The sequence below is a fragment of the Molossus molossus genome, unplaced genomic scaffold (assembly GCF_014108415.1).
Source record: "Molossus molossus isolate mMolMol1 unplaced genomic scaffold, mMolMol1.p scaffold_m16_p_18, whole genome shotgun sequence".
Lineage (NCBI taxonomy): Eukaryota > Metazoa > Chordata > Mammalia > Chiroptera > Molossidae > Molossus > Molossus molossus.
In genome coordinates this window covers 27,380,396-27,403,924 of record NW_023425353.1, presented here as the reverse complement: position 1 = coordinate 27,403,924, position 23,529 = coordinate 27,380,396, and the positions used below count along the sequence as shown (strand labels likewise).

At 35.8% G+C, this 23,529-nt stretch overlaps 1 protein-coding gene across 1 annotated transcript in view; it reads right to left on the bottom strand.

Annotated features, from left to right (window-relative positions):
- The window catches only part of PPARG (peroxisome proliferator activated receptor gamma), a 139,728-nt gene that overhangs the window by 81,321 nt on the left and 34,878 nt on the right, over window positions 1-23,529 (bottom strand). The gene's annotated exons all lie outside the window — the stretch shown is intronic.

The following is a 23,529-nucleotide window of genomic DNA, read 5'->3' as shown; positions in this document are numbered from 1 at the left end:
GGGTTTTCTTTTTTTAAAACTTGATTATTAAGTTTATCCATCAATAGCATTGCAGCAGTGTTGCATCAGTTGATGTTTAAATGACAAATGCCATGTCATAATGAAAAAAGTGTAGTTCTCTCTGAGAAGAATAATGCATTACAGGAAAAAAATAGACTTATACTAATAGATTGGCAAGGAATGCGGTCAGTTTTGTAATCAGGAAAAAGCTGGCTTCTTGCTCAAGGCCTTTGCCCTTTTTGGCAAAGAGAAACACTAGCTGTGCCAAAATTCAATGTGGGAGCTGGTCTCCTCTTGTCACATAAGTGGCCTAATAGAATTGCAGTGACTTGAGGATTTAAAAAGATGCCCCACATAGTACAATATATCAGATGGCAATAATTCTCTGCACTACACTTATCCCAATATTCCCCAAGTGGAATAAATATATATATCTGATTAATCTATACTGAGTAACTAGTTGTCCTGGAAGGGGACTAGCAAAAGTTTTTCCATCAGTCACAGAAGAAAGCTTGGTGGGGAAACGCTTAGTGGATTTTAAAAGCACAGAATAAAATGGACAGTTGGGCAATTATATCATTATTTTAAGGCCCCCAAACCTTTATAAGGTAAATCAAGTTAAAGGTCCAAATGACTGAGGTAAGTACTGTATAGTTGTAGAGAACAAGTTGTATAGTTGTATAGAACTATATTCAATTTGACTTTGCAATAAAGGAGTTTCTCCTTCGTTCTCAATGCTAGGTAATTTATTTATATTATAGACACAATGACATAATATTTAAAGGTGTAATTAAATCTAAGATTCTTTGTTGACTTCATGATAGATCAAAATAAATTATAAAGTCAAGAGCACTTTTCTTCTTGTTAATAAAACAACAATTTAAGCCCCATTCTGACTATAGATATTCCTACTCAATGTCCCAAAATTGCTTGAATCTTATTTCTATTAAGTGGCAGTGTCTCACCCAATTCCAGATCATCACCTCATTTCTGCCCTCAGATTCCAAAGTCTCTCCCATTTTTTAAAAAATAGACATGTTTATTAAAATGTTAAGATTATACTGGATTATAAGAATGATAAAATTGGCAGAATGATACCATTTTAGAGTGAGGGAAACTCTTTAGAGTCAAACAGTTTGTTAATAAGATGAGAAAATGAGGCTCTCAAATGACAAATAAAATCTCCAGGTTAAACAGTGAGGTAGAGACAGGGCTGAAACTAGAAGCTAGATTTTTAGGTCTCTGATTTTCATGCCAATCTACTATTGACCTTCGCCAACTTCTACTATTTGAACTGTCTAAATTGCCTCTTTTAATAAACCAGGCACCATGGGGATAGAGTGTGAGGTGAGTTAAGGGAAAAATATGTTAACTCTTTCAAGGAATTTCAATGAATAACTAGCAGTCATTTTTCAATACTTATCAATACTGGGAGTGGGAATGGGGTGTTTGAGGAGTCTCTCACTGCCCTTCTTCCTCTTAGTCCCACATTTGCTTAGTTATAATGTAGTTCATTCATGCCACATTAATTCTATCTGAAGATCCTAGTTTTATTTCTGAGGCTAATAGTAGTATTACCTGGTTCTCAAGTTCTGTAGCAATCTTTACAATTTGAAAAATACCCAGATCTATTTTTTCCACCTACCATCAAAGGGACTAATTTCTGTACTCTTCACCTGTAGTTACTTCTATGCTCTCTCTTTCTTTCTTCCCAGACAGCACTTACCACATTGTTATCCCTCCATCCCCTACACTGCATTACTTGAAGGCAAAGACCTGTCCTAGTCATTGTTTCACACATTTGTTCAACAAATATTTTTTGATAATATATCACAATATATTGGCAAGCACTGAGCTAGATGTTGGCCTAATGAACAAAATGTGTTCTTATCTTGTGTAGTTAAAAAATAGTCTTTAAACAAAAATTATAATTTTAATAATAAACATAGAGCCTGGCATATAGCAGGTTCAATAAATGTTTAAACTTTTGACAGCATATACAAATCAAGCAATACAAGAAGTTATTAAAAATACTTATACAATGTAGAGTATTTAGTCATATTTTATGTTGATAATATTTTGTCCTATCATACTATAGTGCTAGGTTACTTAAGAAATAATTTGCTCACATGACCATAAAAATGGACAAAATAAGTTGAACTGATCTCATTTGAATCTAATGCATCTGTTTTGTTCTCAGATATTGAAAATACATATTTTATTTTACAGCTATCCATGTATCCATTCCTCAAATAGTCCTTAAATACCTACTGAGTGCCAGGTATTATTCTAGGCATAGGAGATAAATACATTAATGAGCTAAGGTTTCTATACTCAGTGAGGTTCACATTTAACTATATTAATCAAAATTATACAAATGTACCTAAAAGAGTGACCTTTTAGCTTACTTAACTTTGAAGGTCAATTACCATGCATTGATTGATATCAGAAATAATACATTTGCTTCATTAAAGTTTTTACTATCAGTGGACAATATACAATCACCAGAAAAGAGAGTTTTGGCATACTTGTGAAGATCTTTATCTTCAAGGTTTAAAAAAAAATTTTTTTTTCTTTATTAATTTTAGAGAGAGAGGAAGGGAGAGGGAGAGAAAAATAGAAACATCAATGAAAGAGAACATCGATTGGCCACCTCCTGTATGTCCCCCACTGGGGATTTGGTCCACAACCTGGGCATGTGCCCTGACCAGGAATCGAATCGGCAACCTCTTGGTGCATGGGTCGACACTCAATCACTGAGCCACACTAGGCACTATCTTTAAGGTTTTAAGGTTCCTCAGTGTCCTACTCTTTATTATTTCAAAATCTGAAGGATATTACAATAAGATCCATAAAAAGGCATGCTGGTGAACTACACTGTAATGTAAGGTCCTGGAGCTTGCGACAGTGTCTAGATGCTTTGTGTATCAGTTGGTTATCATGGGTACTTTGCATCTGACAGATACCTCTATATAGAATTCGATGCCTTTCACTGTATGGAAAACTCTTAAAGGATAGTCTTCAGTAATTTTACAGAGTGAGGAGTGGTATAAGGCCACCTTCCTCATGTACTACTCACTAAACCTAACTCAACTTCTATTGAGGGATGAAGAGCTTTGTGTAATGCAGAGGTTGAGAAGAAGGTTACTTCCTTTTGGACTTTGGAGACCAAAGTGACATGGATGTGGTTCTGGGTACAATACACAGTCTCAGCATGAGAAAGAAATGGGGTTAATTAGGAATGATTATATTGAGGAGGTTGAACAGCTTATTTAAACTACCACAGTTTATGACAGCTGCAAACAATGGATAATCTGGTATTTGAGAAGGCTACTCTTCAATATTTAATCTTCAATATTACTTTATGAAGTCTATCTTTGGCCAAAATAATCTGAATATTACTCAGCCAACCAAAATTTTAGTACATTTAGGAGAAGGCAACTAGACCAGTGATTTTCAGCCTTTTTCATCTCATGGTACACATAAACTAATTATTAAAATTCTGAGGCATAACAAAAAAAATACTTTTTGCCAATCTGCCAAATAAAAATAGGTATAATTTTGATTCACTCACACCGGATGGCTATTGTGTTGGCTGTTGTCATGTCATTTTTTTTAAATTGATTTTTTTAAAATCCTCACCCGAGGACATTTTTCCATTTTTGTCCAGATAGAGTGGGAGGAAGAGAAAGAGAGCGAGAAACATCTACGTGAAAGGGACACATCCAGTGGTTGCCACCCACACAACCCCAACTGGGGCTGGGGACAAACTGCAACCGAGGTATGTGCCCCTAGTGGGAACCAAACCTGGGTCTCTCTGGACCGTGGGTCGATGCTCTAACTGCTGAGCCAAACTGGCCAGGGCTTAATTTTTTTTTTTTTAGAGAGAGAGGAAGGGAGAGGGAGAGAGAAACATTGATGAGAGAGACACATGGATTGGCTGCTTCTTGTGTGCCCCTACTGGGGATGGAGCCTGCAACCTGGGAATGTGCCCTGACCAGGAATCAAACCAGTGACCTCTTGGTCGATTGGTCGACTCTCAACCACTGAGCCACACTGGCTGGTCTTATGTCATTTTTTTACTTGACAATCTAAAGGAAAAGAGGTCAGTACCCCTGACTAAATAGTCAGGTATTGCATGTTCTAAAAATTCTTGTGGCATACCAGTTGAAAATCACGGAACTAGACAAATAGCAGCTGCAAATGATTCATAACAAAAAGAGAAGGTCTAAAAGTCTATAGTTAATAAAATTAGAGTATTATATCTGTACAAAGTTTTTAAAGCATTATTCAGTATTTAGAATGATTTACATCAAATTCCCCAGGAAATAGGATATAAATTTGTGTGTGTTGTATTACTCCTGAAACCTTCCTCCTTTTTTTTCCTTTTGGCTATAGATTAAATTTGGATTTCATTCTCTAGATTGAATTCAAATTTTTAAAACTGCTTTATTTTTATGTAAAATAAGCTATGTTAGTATTGGTATAGAATAGTGTATATGGTATTCTTTTCTTTGCTATAACCTCGTTTTAAAAGTTGCATTTCATGTTATAAGTGCTAAGAACACTTAAACTAGCTCCTAAAAGGTGAGGAGCTCCTTGAGAGAACAATATCTAATACTTCTTTATATCCCTAGAGCCTCGCACAGTGTCCCTAGTTGGCATAAAACACGTTTATTGTTTTATAATGATGAAAGAACAGCTGCTTGCCACATATGTCTCACATGTATCATTCAAGGAGGAGTTTAGAGACCTAATGAACTGACAACAGCATCCATTTTCTTCTCGTTCTAACAAGACTTAAATTTCCTGATGGTACTCTAAAGGGAGACAGTTAATTGCTAACAACCAGAATGACTACCTAAAGCTCACTTCTCCCCTTACCCAGAACTGCTTTTTTTTTCCCTAGTGCAATTAAAGTTGGCTCAGAACCTCACCTTTTAGTGGTGGTTACATCAATTTGGGGTTTCCTCATAGTCAGTGGAGACACAACATAGAAGAAATGATGTTCCAATGGGACATATGCCTTCTAAAAGAACAAATAATCCTGTATCCTAGATGTAAATCCATCATGACCATAACAGCAAGCTGGGTATTCCCATAGAAAGACTGCCTTTGAACACATGTCATTTTCTTTTTTTTTTTTTAATCCTCACTTGAGGACATTTTTGCATTTTATCTTCAGACAGAGAGAAAGGGAGAGAGGGGAGAAGAGAGAGAGAGAAAAACATCGACATGAGAGAGACACATTGTGTGGTTGCCACCCACAAACGATCCCAACCGGGCTGGGGACAAAATGCAACCAAGGTACATGCCCTTAGTGGGAACTGAGCCTGGGACTCTCTGTTCCACAGGCCAATGCTCTAACCACTGAGAAAACCAGCCAGGGCCATGTCATTTATTTTAAAAGGCAAAATCCAACCTTCTTTAATCAAAAACTGTCATTTGGTTCAGATTTTCAAAAAAGTAGCATATTGTCTATACAAGATTAATATTTTAAACTACTATGCCATTTTGATTTAAAGAGAAATAACTCAATGAAATGATGTTAACTTATAGCCAATAGCTCCAGTAGATAAATATTTGATATTTTAAAAGGTCTTCTAGATGCTGAAGCAGTGTAATACATGGAAAAGCACACTGACATTGGAGCCAGAAAGTCTAGGTTTTGGGTTCCTATCTGGGTTCAGCCATAGATTTATTGAGTCAACTCTCTGGGTTCACATTTCTCATCTTTAGGAATGAGAAGAAGACTATTCTGCAAACAGAAAATCCCTAAGGTCCTTTTGGGTTCTGAGACTGAGATACCTAATAGCATGCCTGTAATTAGTTTATTTAGCTTATAATGAAAATTCTGTACATTATATTCTTATTCATGTTTTAATCCTGGGTAACTACTTCCTTTTCATATCCACCTGCTAATTGGGTGACAGAATGAAAGGCATTTTATTTGGAAAAACAAAGCCCAACTGTAAATTAAAAGCCTCAAAGAGACTATTTGGGATCTGTTTGGTTCCATATAAATTTTTGAAATATTTTTTCTAATTCTGTGAAATATGCCATTGGCATTTTAATAGGAATTCACTGAATCTATAGATTGCTTTAGGTAGTATGGACATTTTAATGATGTTAATTCTTCCAATCCATGAACGTGGTATACGCTTCCACTTACTTGTATCTTCCTTAATTTCTTTCTTCAATTAAGAGGCTAATTTTCAAAACATATAAAGAACTTATACAACTCAACACCAGGAAGGCAAACAATCCAATAACAATATAGGCAAAGAACCTGAATAAACACTTCTCCAAAGAGGACATACACACAAGGCCAATAAACATATAAAAAATGCTCAATGTCAGCCCGTGGACCAAAGTCTGGTCAAAGGCATGTACCTTGGTTGCGGTTTATCCCTAGCCCTGGTACAGGTTGTGTGGGAGTCAACCAGTTGATGTGTCCCTCTCACATCGATGTTTCTCTCCCCCCCACCCCCACTCTATCAGAAGATATTTGAAAAAGTATCCTTTGGTGAGGATTAAAAAAAAGAGAGAGAGAGAAAAATGCTCAAGGTCACTAATCGTCAGAGAGATGCAAATAAAAACCACAGTGAAGGCCTGGCTGGTGGGGCTTAGTGGATTGCGTGTCGTTCCATGGACTGAGAGCTTCTGGTTTGATTCCCAGTCAGGACACATACTCTGGTTTTGGACTCGAACTCCAGTAGGGGGCATGCAGGAGGCAGCTGATCAATGTTTCTCACATCGATGTTTCTATATCTCTCTTTCCCTTCCTCTCTCTCTCTAAAAAAATCAATAAAAATATATATATTTTTAAACAACAATGAAGTATCACCTCACACCTGTCAGAATGGCTACTATCAATAAATCAATAAACAACAAGCGCTGGCGAGGATGTTGAGAAAAGGGAACCCTTGTGCACTGCTGGTGGGAATACAGACTGGTGCTACCATTGTAGAAAACAGTACGGAGTTTCCTTGAAAAATTAAAATGGAACTGCCTTTTGACCCAGTGATCCCACTTCTGGGAATATATCCTAAGAATCCTGGGATACCGATCAGAAAAATATATGCATCCCTATGTTCATAGCAGCATTATTTACAATACTCAAGATCTGGAAAAAACCCCATGTGCCCATCAGCAGATGAGTGGATAAAAAAGCTAGGGGACATTTACACAATGGAATACTATGCAGCAGTAAAATAAGAAAGAACTTTTATTCTTTGTGACAGCATGGATGCACCCAGAAAGCATTATGCTAAGCAAAATAAGCCAGTCAGAAAAAGATAAATACCATATGATCTCATGAATATGTGGAATCTAATGAACAAAATAAACTGATGAACAAATGGAACTGGAAGCATGGATACATGGAATAGACTGGCCCAGGCCCGAGGGGAGGGGGTGGAGTGATTGAATAAAGAAGGTGAGGGGATTAGCTAAAGAACATATATGCGGTCCTGGCCAGTTTGGTTCAGTGGTTGAGCGTCAGCCTGTGGACCACAGAGTCCCGGGTTCGGTTCCTGCTAGGAGCATGTACCACACACACACACACACACACACACACACACAAAAGAACATATATGCATACCCTCTGGACACAGACAATAGTTTGGTGAAGGCCAAGGGATGGAGCAGCAGGGGTGGGTGGAGGTCAGCAAAGGGGGGAAAAAGGAGGCACACCTGTAATAATGTCAACATTAAAAATTTTTAATTAAAAAAAATATCAAAGAGAAAAACCAACTGAAAACTTCCTTCCCCTCCACCCTCCTTTAAAAGTTAACGTGCCTGTAATACCTGAAAAAGAGCCTAACCTGTCTAACCACTTTCTAGGGATCAAATAAACATTTTTCAAATTACCATACTTTTGAACCAAAGATGTCCCACCTAAACTATGTAAACTTGTCTTTGCATGCAACATCTTAAACTCTCCAGTAATTTGGTTTCTAGCTTAATAAAATACCATGAACTATATTAGAAACTGACCCATATTTATGTTGTGGGAAATTCTAAACCTCTAAAAAATGTCTTCTTTATTGTTCAGATTTATCAATTAATTTTTTGAGATCAGTTATATGGAGATTCCCTAGGTAACATGTCCTCTCACTGGTGAACCACACTAGAAATCCACAAAGGTCCTAAAGAAAGCTTTGAGCCACAGGGTTACATGCAGTTTTAGTTTATGTAAAATAGGCAATTTACTAGTTTCGTGACTGAGATCACGGATTCACAAAAATTAATACAGAGAGATTAACACATTCAAACTCTTAATTTTTCATATAAGAAAAATGGGTTCCAGAGACATTAAATTATTTGTTCAAGGTATTACCCAGATATTAGTAGCAGACTTTGAGCTAGAAATCAGGTTTCTTCATCTCCAGTCCAAAGCTCCAAATTGTGCTCTATCTACCTCATTAAAATTATGCAATTAAGTGTTCAAATACATTATTCCGATCAATTATTGTTAATGCCTCATGTTAGAAGTCTCAGCATGAACGTATTTGTACTACATGATTCACTTAATGTGGATGAATCACCCATGAGAATGCAAGAGTTCCTCACAGAGTTTAGAGACAGCTTTCTACAAAGAGTGCTTAATAACAACTTAGTATTTAAAATTTGATAATATCTGAACAATCAATTCAGGATTTTGCTGACGAATGTCCTTTTGCCTCATTTATAGATTCTTCATGAGTCATCAAGAACTCTGGAGTTCTTCTGGTACAAATAGTTGTCTTTTTTATTGACATGTTTCCTTGTTTTTATGAAAATAATAAAATCCTATGTGAAAATTAACACTGAGGTAATAATACGCTAATTTTTAAAAAGTACTTATATTGAAAAAGGAGAAACATCTGTAACAAAAATAAATTAATTAATTAAAAATTTAAAAAGTACTTATAGTTGTACAGTGTTTCTATCTCATTTGAAATTAACAAAGATACTTAGAAGTTATTCAAAGCAAAGAAAAAAAATAGCAACTATTGAATAGGGCTTCAATGTGGAATCTGGTAACAGTTTTTGGCCATAAAGTTATACTTTATTTCCTATCAAATCTCTAATTACTATCATAAGTAAGATGGGTCTAATTCTGCTAACAACTCTAACCTTTTATTTATTTTTTTATTTTTATTTTTTTATCCTCACCCGGGGACATTTTTTGTATTTATCTTCAGATAGAGCGGGAGGGAGAGAGGCGGAAAGAGAGAGACAGAAACATCGAGTGGCTGCCACCCACACGACCCCAACTGGGGCCAGGGACAAACTGCAACCGAAGTACGTGACCTGGGAGCCGAACCCAGGACTCTCTGGTCCTCAGGCTGACGCTCTAACCACTGAGCAAAACCGGCCAGGGCACAACTGTAAACTTTAAAAATTTATACTGTTTTGAAGATTTCATACTCGTATACCATTTCTTCATGAAACATTTATGTTCATGAAACATATTTAAGAGCAATAGAGATGTTAGTTGATGACTGATCTTTTTATCATTTCACTAAGTTGATGAGTAAGATTTAAATTTTTGTTGATAAGAATTCATAATATTATAATTTTGAGATCCCACTCTGTTCTAGGCACTGATTTACTTAAATCACCTTTAATTCTCACAACTTTTTGTTTGTTTATTAATCCTCACTGAGGATATTTTTTCCATTGATTTTTTTTAGAGAGAATGGTGAGGGGAGAGAGAAATATCAATGTGAGAGGGACACATCGATTGGTTGCCTCCTACACATACCCCAAATGGGGCCAGGGATTGAACCTGCAACACAGGTACGTGCCCTTGACTGGGAATTGAATCCAAGACCCTTCAGTCCACGGGTTGACACTAACCACTGAACCATTAAGTAATGCTGGCCAGGGCAAGATGTTATATTTTTGCCTGGCCGGTGTGGCTCAGAGGTTGAGCATCGACCCATGCACCAAGCGGTTGCCAGTTCAATTCCTGGTCAGGGCACATGCCCAGGTTGTGGGCTAAATCCCCAGTGGAAGGGTGTGCAAGAGGCAGCCAATCGACGTTCTCTCTATTCGATGTTTCTATCTCTCTCTCCCTCTCCCTTCCTCTCTCTAAAATCAATAAAGAACAAAAAAAAGTTTTAAAAAATGTTATATTTTTATATTTACAAACATCAGCTCCATTTTAATAAACTTACTATTTTAAACACTCAGAAACATCTTATTGAGCACAAAGGGAAGGGGGAAAGACTAAAAGATGAAGATAGACAAGAAATAACTTTTTCAATTCTAAAATAGGTGCCCCCCCCCCCAAATAAAAATAAAAATGAGTCTTAGGTAAATGTTTTTATTTATCTATTGCACACAGTCAGATGAACAGTTCAAAATGCCTAAAGTCATTCTGGGCAAGTTGCAAGCATCCTACACATTGAAATGAGAAGTGGGAAGAAGGCCAGATTGCCTAATTGTTACTTGGGAATCTGAGGAGGTGGACAAGCCAAAATCTTTATGGGGATCCAAAGAATACAACTTCTTCCTTAGGCAGCAGGAGAAAACAATGGGCCAGATTCTCATTCTGTGTAATTTTATATGATTCCATTGTATCCTCCATTGTTTCTTTCATGTACTGCCTGAAGAGGAAGTGTATTGTTATCTATGGGAGAGCTTCTATAAGAGAGTTACAGAGGATGAGAACATAGCCTCTGGGAGATTAATGAATGATATGGCATTCAGTCTAGTATGGAACTTTCAGATAAACATTTTGGGAACTATGTACCTAAAAGACCTATGCATTAAAGTCAGAAAGTTTTAGTGGTCAAGAATTAATGAGATAAACAATATCCCAAGTTGATTAAAGGGGTTTTGAAAAGAGCTTCTGGAGTGGGGGAATAAATGAGGCGTTGAGAGAAGGTATGGTATTCACAGAAATGTGAAGATGAGAATGTCATTTCTGCAGGAAGTCTTAGAGAACATTCGATCTAACCCCCTCTTCATTTACAGATGAGGACATCAAGGCACAAAGAGATTAAGTGATTTGCCCAAGATAATACGGAGTTAATGACAAAGTTAAAGCTAGAATCCATGATATTCTAACTATTTGATGCTCTCTCTAGTTTAACTAAAACAGTATTTTTTCAACTGTGTCTCCTTATTATATAGGAAGGATATCTATTGATATATATTCTTAGAAGTCCTAGAAAAAAGCTTTATAAAAAGCTTTTTACAACTTTATTCAGGTATCTTTTTACATATCATAAAGTTCATTTCAAGTATATAATTAAATGAATTTTAGTAAATTTACCGAGTTTTGCAACCATCACCATAAATCAGTTTTAGAACATTTTCATCACTCAATATCTCTCATGCTGATTTACAATCAATCCCAGGAAACCACTGATTTGATTTTTCTTTTTAATCCTCACCCGAGGATACTAATTTGCTTTTACTGAACATTTCATGTAAGTGAAATCATACACTCTACGGTCTCTTATATCTGAGCTTTTTTCACTTACAATGTTTTTGAGGCTATCCACATTGTAGCATGTATCAGTAAAGTCCTGTTTAGTGCTGAATAACCTAGGCTAGGCTGTGTATAACTATTCCATATTTTGTCTATCCATTCAGAGGATGGACATTTAAAGTGTTCCCAATATTTGATAAAAAGTTTTAAATCCTATGTTTTTAATTTTTCTTTCATTTTAATGATACAAAAATTGTAAACTTTTCTATTTTAGACTATCTGGATATCTAGGCGATTTTGTAACTGAATACTAACAGGCAGTGCCACAATTTGTATTCATGATTTCATTGGCTCTCAGTATCACTACTTTAGTTGTCCAGGATTAATGCTAGAAGGACAAAGGCAGGTAATACGTAAATGATTTCATTTGAGTTAGGTGAAAGCCAAAGGAGACCAGTAATGCTGTAGGAAGAACTATTTCACAGAGGAGTTCAACAAGAGAAAAGTCAAGGGAGAATTTAATCATATATATGGCACTGAGTAGCACAGGGTATAGATGTAGAACCTCATAAAGCGTGTGTTACAGAAGTTATCTCTATTTTGAATTGTTAATTTGAATGTTAAGGGTTTTGTAACTTGTTATTTGTTTTGGTTGTGTATAAGAGCTATAAGCATAAAAACCTTATAGCTAGTTTTATGTATACTTAAGTTACATTATAATAAAAATTATTGAGAATCATAAGAAATATTTTTTCCTTAAAGGAAATCTGTGCTTTACTCAAGCAGTACTAAGATATGACTATATAAAATAACTGAACCAGACTTTAAAGACATTCTAACCCTTTCATTATATAAATAAAGAAAAAAGAGGTGACAGGACTTATGCAAAATTATATAACCAGTGATAGTGCTGATCTAAAACACAGGCTCTTCACTGCCATGACTACAAAACATTTATTCCAAGTTGTAGATTGTTAATCTTGCTGAGCCTTTGGTCATTTTATAAATAAGACAGCCACTGAGATTGAGACATGAAACAGTTCTTTTTCTAAATCCTATTTTTCTACCAATGACTAAATAATGATTGCAATGCAAAACTTTAATTTAGGATCTAAGATGTGGTATTCACATAGTTGGCATGAGGAAGAAAGAAAAGATGTTTTAGCTAAATTCAAAAGTCAAGAGGGAGAATGGTATAATTTGAAAGAAGTGGAAGACCAGGGTTCAACCTTCAGTTCTGCCATTAACTCAGTTTATGAACTGAAGCAAGTCACACTGGTCTTAATCCACCTTTTAAATTTTAATTTAAAATTTTATTTATTATTGAGAGTATTACATATGTCCCCCACCCGACCTCACGCCTCTGCTTTGCTACCCTCCACCCAGCCCCTGCCCTACCCCAAGCCTTTCCCACAATACTGTCTGTGCCCATGGGTTATACACATATGCATATATGATCTTTGGTTAATTTCTTTCTGTTCCCTCCACCCCCCTCTCCTCTGAGATCTGTCATTCTGTTCCACGCATCCATGCCTCTGGACCTATTTTGTTCATCAGTTTATTTTGTTCATTAGATTCCACACATAAGTGAGATCATGTGATATTTGTCTTTCTCTAACTGGTTTATTTTGCTTAGCATAATAATCTCCAGGTCCATCCATGTTGTTGCAAAAGGTAAGATTTCCCTTTTATTTTTATGGCCAAGTAGTATTCTACTGTGTAAATGTACTACACTTTTTTACTCACTCATTTTTTGATGGGCACTTGGGCTGTTTCCAGATCTTGGCTATTGTAAATAATACTGCTATGAACACAAGGGTGCATATATTCTTTCTGATTGGTGTCCCGGGATTCTTAGGATATATTCCCAGAAGTGGGATTGCTGGGTCAAATGGTAGTTTCAGTTTTAATTTTTAGAGGAAACTCCATACTGTTTTCCACAGTGGTTGGCACCAATCTGCATGCTCACCAGCAGTGCACTAGGGTTCCCCTTTCTCCACATCCTCACCAACACTGTCATTTGTAGCCATTCTGACAGGTGTGAGGTGGTACTTCGTTGTAGTTTTTATTTGCATCTCTCTGATGATAAGTGACCCTGAGCATTTTTTATGTCTGTTGGCCATGTGTATGTCATCTTTGGCAAAGTGTCTATTCAGGTCCTTTGCCCATTTTTTCATTTGGATTGTATGCCTTCCTGGTGTTGAGTTGTATAAGTTCTTTGTATATTTTTTAAATTAACCACTTATCAGATGCATCATTGGCAGATATGTTCTCCCATATAGGGGTTCCCTTTTCATTTTGTTGGTGGATTCTTTTGCTGTGCAGAAGCTTTTTAGTTTGATGAAGTTCCATTTGTTTATTTTTTCCTTTGTTTCTCTTTCCCTAGGAGATGTATCAGTGAAAATACTGCTACATTTGTGGGATTTAATGAATAAAATAAACTGACAAACAAAATAGATTCAGAGACATGGAAGTAGGGAACAGACTGACAAACTTTAGAGAGAAGGAGGTGGGGAAAAATAAACCAAAGAACTTAGATACATATATGCATAACAAATGGACACAGACAATAGTGCTCTGAATTGGGGGCTAATGGGGGGTGGGGGAGGGACAATCTGTAATACTTTCAACAATAAAGATAAATTTAAAAAAGTAAAAATAAGAAAAAAAAAGAAAGTACTGCTACATGACATGTCTGAGATATTATTGCCTAGATATTCTTCTAGAATTTTTATGGTTTTGCGATTTACATTTTAAGTCTATTATCCATTTTGAGTTCATTCTTGTATATGGTGTAAGGTGGTGGTCTAGTTTCATTTTTTTGCCTGCACCTGTCCATTTTCCCAACACCATGTTTTGAAGAGACTATCTTTACTCCATTGTATGATCTTGTCTCCTTTTGTCAAATATTAATTGACCATATTGGTGTGAGTTGATTTCTGGGGTTTCTGTTCTGTTTCATTAGTCTATATGCCTGTTCTTGTGCAAGTACCAGGCTGTTTTGATTACAATGGCTGTGTAGTATAGTTTGTTATCCAGTAGTGTGATCCCTCCAACTTTGTTGTTCTTTCTCAAGATTGCTGAGGCTATTCATGGTCTTCCTTTTTTTTTTTTTCCCATATATTAATTCCCCATTTTTAAAGTATAGATAAGGGTCCAGCCGGTGTGACTCAGAGGTTGAGCTTCCACCCATGCACCAAGAGGTCACCAGTTCGATTCCCAGTCAGGACACATGCCCAAGTTGTGGACCTGATCCCCAGTAGGGGGCATGCAGGAGGCGGCCAATCGATGTTCTCTCTCATTGATGTTTCTATCTCTCTCTCCCTCTCACTTCCTCTCTCTCTAAAATCAATAAAGGAAAAAAACATTAAAAAAATAAAAATAAAGATAAGGAAAGGAGAGTAGATTAGATGACTTCTAACTTTTTCTTTTAGCTCTTTCATTCAATGAATTTTAAGTGTTAAGGACTCTTCAATTACAAACTCTTGTCCCCAATCAGAATCTCATCTAACCTCTGCATTGGTTAATAATATTATTGCTATAATCTGCCCACATACCGACCCACTCACCTATCTTATTGTTCACTATTTCCTAACATGTAACTTAAGTTCTATTCAAAAGGATATATTGCCCGGCCGGTGTGGCTCAGTGGTTGAGCATCGACCCATGCACCAAGAGGTCGCTGGTTTGATTCCCAGTCATGGCACATGCCCAAGTTGTGGGCCCAATCCCCAGTAGGGGGCATGCAGGAGGCAGCCAATCCATGTTCTCTCTCATCGATGTTTCTATCTCTCTCCCTCTCTCTCTAAAAATCAATAAAGAAAAAAAAAGGATATATTTACTCCTATGTATCTGTGGTGTATAGTAGGTGTTCAATAAATGTTGAGTGGATGTATAAATGTGTGAATGAATGTGTATATACCTATTTTTGTCATCCACCAAGACTTGTTCCGGCTTCCTGATCTATTTATGCTGTAACACTTAATGATATGTTTTTCTTTCTTTTTTTTTTTTTTATCCTCACCTGAGGATATTTTTCCATTTTTTGTACAGATAGAGTGGGAGGGAGAGAGAGGAAGGGTGAAAGAGAGAGAAACATTGACGTGAAGGGACACATCGAGTGGCTGCCACCCGCACGACCAACCAGGGCCGGGGACAAACTGCAACCGAAGTACGTGCCCTTAGCGGGAACTGAACCCGGGTCTCTCCGGACCGCAGGCCGACGCTCTAACCGCTGAGCCAAACTGGCCAGGGCTGATATGTTTTTCTTTATTACTGCAAAGTAAATGGTCTTTGAATGTCAATTCATTAGTTTTTACCCCTAATTAACTCATTGTACATAGACTCAATACCACATAATTTACACCTAAGTAGTTTCTTATCTATTTGTTTCATTTCTCCAGATATACTGTTAACCATTTTGGAAACATGAGAAGGCAGGCATGCCTTTTACTTCATTTGTTCTTCTTAGTACAGCATTAGGTGTTCAAGACTTCACTGACTGCCAATTCCAAATAGATGCTATACTGTCTTTTCAAAGGCCTTCAGGAAAGTACCCTACCCCAAACTTAAGTGTCCACAAGAAACTCAGCCCCACTGTATTACTTTCAGAAGAGGTTCTAAGAAAGGTGGTTATACCTTTGCATATGTTCCTATAAAAACCTAAATGCCATTATTCAAATACAGTATTCCTCTTCCTTACTTTTCCCAGTTGAAGAATTGGTTTTTCATAATTAGTTGTTTAGACCTGATTCCATTTTTGATACTTGAAAGTTCTAATATTATTACTTCCTTGAGTTGTACATAGAGTCTTTTACTGTGAAGGAGCACAGGGTTCTAATAAAGGTTCTACTACTTACTGATGTCTTTGGGTAAATCACTACATTTCTGGGCTTCTATGTTTCCATATGTAAACTGGAAAGTAATATCTGTCCTACCTTACAAAGATATTATTAGGATTAAATAGGTTACTATATAAAAGAACTTTACACACTTTAAAGTTCTGTGAAAATAAATGTAAGATAGTATTTTCCTATTGTTACCAGAATACTAAAAGCATTACCCTTAAAATTATAATGTAAGAACTTCATTGAAAACATACATCTGTAAGAAAGTGGAAAGAAATTATGCTGTAGAGTGCTAACATTAATTATTTTGGGGTGATGGAATTATGAGTGATTATTTTTTACTTTCTATTTTTCTGCACTCTTTTCAAGTAGCTATTACTCTTAGAATCTAACAAGTTACATTAGCCCTGACTGGTTTTGCTCAGTGGTTAGAGTGATGGGTTTTGAGTTTGATTTCCAGTTGAGGGCACATACCTGGATTGCAGGGTCATCCCCAGACCCGGACAGGGCACAGGTGGGAGGTGGCCAATAGATGTTTCTCTCTCTCTCTTTCTCTCTCTCTTCCTCTCTCTGAAATTAAATTTTAAAAAATTCACTCTTAGAATCTAAAAAATTACTTTAAATAAAATAGACATTCTGTGCAAAAATTGAGTATTAAAAATAGCAGCTATTAAATCTGGATGATTCTTAAAAGCAGAAACATCTGTAACAAAAATAAATTAATAAAAACTGGAGAGAAAAATTCTGGATGATTCTTTAAAAGAGAATATCAAGCAAGCCTTTTATAGTTGATAAGATTAAAATTTCTGAGTAGATTGTTGAGGTAAACTGAAGAGGTGTTTAGCTAAACTTTTCAAAGAAGAGGATAGTTGTCAAGAACTATTATCTTCCATCTTTTTTCTCTCTGAAGTTTTTCTACTAGATATCAGCATCACTAGTCCTCAGAGAGTATCAAGAGGTGAAAGACTCACAATTTGGAAAACCTCAGACAGGAAGCTTAACGTTAGTATTGCATAAAGGAGACCACAAACTCCTGACCTGGTTATTGTCGTCTGCCTCTCCCCACTCCCCAAGAGCAACCAGTATTAATCTGGTAGATCTTGTGATGTTCAGAATATACTCACAAATAAATTTCCAGTACAGCTTTTTAATTTACTGAGAATTCTGATCAGTTGTAGCCTTTTGTTTTCAGCACTGTCTCATCCTAAATATCATTTCCCTTTTTAATATGTTCTCATCATTCCCACTCCTAACCCCTCCTGATTAGTGTCTCTGAGGGGTTAAATAAGATGACCATACACTTTCATACACAAACTAGGACACTTTTAAGAGTGAAAAGGGGCAATATTAAAAATTTTGCTCAGATGGCAAAAACTGAGACTGTAACAGACAACCAGGACATAGAATCACTTTAAAATTAAGCAAAGTGAGGAGATTTAAGAGAAGAGAGATGTTTCATATTCCTTGGTTCCTGGCAACTAAAAACTAGGTCAATGCTGCCATAGTGTTTTTCTCATCACCTTCTACTTCTAATGGTTGTTAGCTCATGAATGTAGGAATCATAACACTTGTATTGGAAATCTATAATTAAATGTGGTGAAGTAAATTTTCTTTGCTTTCCTTCTTTTTTTAATGTTAAAAGTTTACACAAGGCAGTTGTTTTGCAGAACAGGGTGGGAACTGTAAATGTCTTACATTAAGAATTATTGCATCTGGCCACTCTTCAAGCAGCCAGATGTGAAGTAAGTAATGCCTATTTGGATTACAAATCTCATTTTCATATCTTTCAACATAAATAATAATAACAATAACAATAGTTAATAAATTTATTTCAAAGCTTCCAAGAGGTAAGAGACATTAGCCACATAGAAACCATACTCTAAAAAAGCTAGAGAAAGCAATGATCCTATTGAAAGAATTTTTTAAATGATCTAAAAAGCTAATTTCAATGAGGGCATTCAAATAAAGATTTGGTTTAACCAAAGTAGCAAACACCAGAATAACTTAATTCAGTAAATTCTTAATACGTGGAAAAGTCTTAATCGTATGACTTACCTATTGAAATTATTGTATTTGGGGGTTATTACTAAGCTTGCTAAGGTCCCATAAACATAACCTAGCAACAAGGGCTTTGATGATACCAGTCCTAAAATATTCTTTGGTGCATATACAGAGCTTTAATATAGACTAAAAAAAAAAAAAAAAATCTCAATATCAAATTCCTAACAACAAACCCTTTATATCAGTCTGAAACTACAAGTAAATGGATTATGTTACATTGAAAAAAAAAAACAAAACAGAACAGTAATTTCTATTACTCCCAATTTTGTAGTATAATGGGTCCATTAATCTGATGAATCTGGACTAGGCTAATCTGATGACAGTTTCACCCTTTATGTCGACAATCATAAATAAGACTAAGATTTGGGAATACACAAAATGAAGGTGAAAAAAATTATAAACTTTGAGCAAATAAAGATCTTAAATTGTAAAGAGCTATGTGGTAGGGTAATAGATAAAAGTAGATCAAGTGAACAGTTGAGGAAAATCTTGGGACAAGAAGGATCTATTGGAAGAATTCAGAATAGGACAAGTTTCGTCACAAAGTATAGAATAAACAGTAACATAGTACTATTTTAAAGTGATTTGACTTTGGGTGGTGAACATACAACACAATATACAGATGATGTATTACAGAATTGTACACTTGAAATTTATATACCCTTATTAACCAATTTCATCCCAATAAATTTAATAAAAAATTTTTTAAAGTATGCAAAGTATTTTACATATATTATTTATTTAATCTTGAGAGGTGGAATTATTTCTATTTTAATGAAAACTGATGCTCAGGGAAACCATGTGACATGGCCAAAATCATTTAAACAGAAAATAAAATCTGAATTTAAAAATGTAACACAAATCAACAAACATGCTAAAAGAACCCAGTAAAATAAACTTTGCTGTTTACAAGACACTGTGGGAAATACAGAGAAATATAAGCCTGCCCTTAAGGAATTTATATCTTATAGGAAAACAAACAGCAAAGAGGTGAAAAGTAATGAGTCATGATTTGAATAAGAATTCTAGCCAACCGATAAAAGAGATGTCACAAGGTAGCACTTGGTCAATTGCCAAATAAATAAAAAATGACTAAGTTTCACAGGGACTCTGGAGAACATGTCAAAATAGCATGATTTATAGAAATGGCTTCATGGAAGAAATAGGATTTCAGCTAAGGTTTATATAGTGAGCAAGAAACAGAGACTATAAGAGCATGTCCTCATGAAAGGCAGTGACCATGTAACTATGTCACTTTCATATCTATGTCACAGAACCTCAATAACTATTATTGTATAAAGAAAGATCATGTCTGGTTGACTGATGAACTGATTAATGATTGAATGAATGAACACATTCGAGGCAAGGGGAAGAAGTATAAGTATGTATGGGGATGGAGAGTGCAAACAAATTATTGTGCTTTACAATACTCTAATGTAAGTGACTTATTCAATGTTATATAGTTACAGAACGTTTCAGGAGCTAGAATTTAGTTCTCCTGAGGAATGAATAGATGTGTAAATGAAAAAAATACTGGCTTTAAATTTGATAAACTTAAATTAAAATATCCCAGCATCACCACATACCCAGAGGGTATTGACTCCTGACTGTCTTCAGTCCAAACTGGAAATAATCTGGAGGCTGTTAATCTCTGAGGTATCTTCCCCTTCCTCCATTTAAATCAGTAAGTAAACTATGCTTTTTCCCATCTCAGAGCCTCCATACTTTATTTTCTTTATCTGTAACATCATTCTTCTCACAGCTCTCTTAAACTAACTCCTAGTCTCTGACTGTCAGCAATCCTTCAGACAAGGTTAAATCACACTGTTTATCTCTCTGTACAATTTATGTTACTCCTTTCCTCCCTCACAGCACTTATTTTAGTTATAACTTGTTCATTTTCGGCTTTCCACACTACACTTATAAACTCAATGGAGATATGATCCCTGTAAGTATGCCCACACTAGCACAAAGAACATTGACTAAAGCCTCAGAAGACTCGAGTTGGTCGGTTTTATTGACTTGCTGTGTTATTTGGCAAGTTATTTAAATTCTCTAGGCCTCATTTGGAAAAGGAGAGGAGTTAGATTTGACCAGAGTTTCATAAACTTCACTAATGTATGGATTCCTTTTAAAGAAAAAATCTTATAGACCTGCCAAGGTTATGTCCTCAGACTCCCCAGAGGTCCTGTAACCCCAGATTGAGAAAACCAATATAAGAAACCATTAAAATGTCCTTGAATTGTGAAATTTGGGCTTTATAATAACCTTTTAGATTATTATTGATATAAAAACACATTATTTTTAAATTCTAAAACTCTCAGAACCTTAGAATATATTCATGGATCCCCAAGAATTTGTGGATCCCAGTTTGAGAAAGGGATGTTCTCTTCCAGGTCTAAAATGTCATAATTCTAAGAAAATGGATATTTATTTTCCAGAGTACGTCTAATGAATCATACTCTACACATGGGCTCATTAAACTGAGATTTGGGAGAGAATACAAAGAATTTCACAGCATCAAGGAATCCAGAAAAATTATTTCGTATGAAGAGAGACAGATTCTCTGGTACTGATTTTGGCAACAGGATGAAAAGCATTTGAACTTAATTTAATGTATGTGGCAATGAAAGGCTGATAGAAAGCATTTCCTTGGGCTCAAATGAAGTGATTCTTTTGATTATATGGGAGAAGTATGTGAGAACATGAATTAAAAAGTGAGTTTTGGATATACAATAGGGCTGATGTTGCACAACATTGTGAATGTAATTAATGTCACTAAATTGTATGCTTAAAAATTGTTAAAATGGCAAATTTTATGTTACATATATATATATATATTTTTTTTTTTATCCTCACCCGAGAATATTTTTCCATTTTTTGTACAGATAGAGTGGGAGGGAGAGAGAGGAAGCGAGAGAGAGAGAGAAACATCGAAGTGAAGGGACACATTGAGTGGCTGCCACCCGCACGACCAACCAGGGCTGGGGACAAACTGCAACCAAAGTACGTGCCCTTAGCGGGAACCGAACCCGGGTCTCTCCGGACCGCAGGCCGACGCTCTAACCGCTGAGCCAAACTGGCCAGGCCTATGTTACATATATTTTACCACAATAAAAAAATAGAGAAGATGCAGCTTGTTATTTACTGGTTGGGCATCTGAATTACTAACCTGTTAATGATGGAATAAGGATAAAAAACACAAGACATTGTTTTAATAGGTAAACTTGTTCTACAATAAAGGATCTTAAGAATTAGAAGTAATAAGTACATGACTAATCACCTAGTATATGGAGGTCCCCATAACGGGTTCATACCTATCAAGCAGTACAAACTCTATTCTATGGCTCAATTATTAATCATCTCTAGTGATGAATGTTAAGGCCCCAAGGATTAATGAAAACAGTTGAACTACAAATCTAAATATTCTGATTTCTTATTATTCTTTTTATCCCTTTCTATTGGACAGGATATGTGATTAAATGACTATCAGACTCAAGGACAGAAAAGTTAGAGCAAGATTGTTCTACATAGTAGCTTCTAAGAGCAGAACTTAATACTCTTTCTTTCAGTTTTTACCTTACAGTACACAGGCTTTGCAAGGGAAAACAAAGCTTTGCCCATGCCATTCAGACACTAAATAATGATTTTTATTTGTTTAATTTGTTTGCTTTGTTTTTCAACTTGATGAGTGATTCTAATAGAAGCAAATGGCATTTGTGGCTGAAAAACTTTGGGATTTTAACACCTCTTTTGTGACCATACATGTTTCAAAGGACTTTTCCAAAGGTAACTCAACTATATTGTGGAACAACTGTCACTCTTCCTACTTCTTTAGACTTTGGGTCTCAGCTCTTTCTCAACAGGGCCCAAAAAACATTCATGCCAGCTGCCATCTTATAGTCTCTGTTGTGGTGCTCATTCGCTTTTGATTTGGGTTCCTGACTCTTTAAAAAACCTTGCCAAGTTAAGTCGAAAGAGACAATGTCTTTAGTTTTTCCCAGGCTACGTGGGATTAAGCCCCTGACTGGGAAAGGTGACATCTATTTATAATAAACATTCTGTTCTTCAGGCTTTTCTTTACTGGACTTCTTACCAAATGCCCAGAGGCCAGGCTCTCAAATTATCTGGATATAAATGAAATGCTTGTTTCCTGACTGAGACCTCATCTGCCAAGATTCCACTCAGACTACTGATTTATGTGGTCCTAACTTTCTATGTGCAGAAGATTGTAATAGCGTTGTGACACCGCCTATGGTCAGGCAAATAGAACAGCTAAAATAAAATCAACAGCTGCCTAAAGAGGAAGAAGCAAATTGGATTAAAACATTCAGCTTCCTTCTCTTTTACCACTAGATTATTTTCACCCTACCTCTCATATTTTAAATTATAAAATAACCTCTTTTGACATAATTTGTACAGTGTGGGGCAAAAGTAGGTTTACAGTTTTGAGTACACAAAACACAGTTTATTCTTGTATTATTTATTAATTTTTGTGTTATTTTCCATATGAACAACTGTAAACCAACTTTTGCCCCACCCCCACCCCGTATGTATATCATAGTAAATTGGTCACTCTTGTAAAATACTTCTGTGAGACTGCATATTTTGAAAAAATAGGCAAATACTTAAAACTGAATAAACTTTTAGGGGACAAATAAAAACTCAATCACCTTCTTCCTTCAAGTTCATATTTTCACAGGATGGCTGATCCCATAATTTGTATTACTAGCTTGACTTAAAACCCAGGATAACTGTGCAGCTTCCATAGAACATTCAGCTTTTGAATATTTGGTTGTCCTGCCCAATATTTTACTTTCTACCCAAAAATTAAACAGCCAGTTATTAAAATCTGCATTTCCATGTATCCCATGTAAACAAATACTCTACCTCAGGGAAAGGGAAGACCAACAACAATCTGCAAGGTTGAAGCTTGGTAATGAAAAAGAAAGAAAGACATCTTCCAATGGTCAGATCACTAAAGATAAAGTCAGCTAACAGAGATGTCAACTCCGGCTCTAACTCCTCATCAAAAAGATGAGAATAATCAGTGACTACTCAAACAGCAAGAGTAAAATTGATAATATTCTGGAAAATAGTATAGAGTATACAAAAACATGTATTTGAAAAGATACTTCTGCAGTTAATTTTCCTGTTTAAGAACACTAACCAGAGATGTCTCTGTTGATTTTG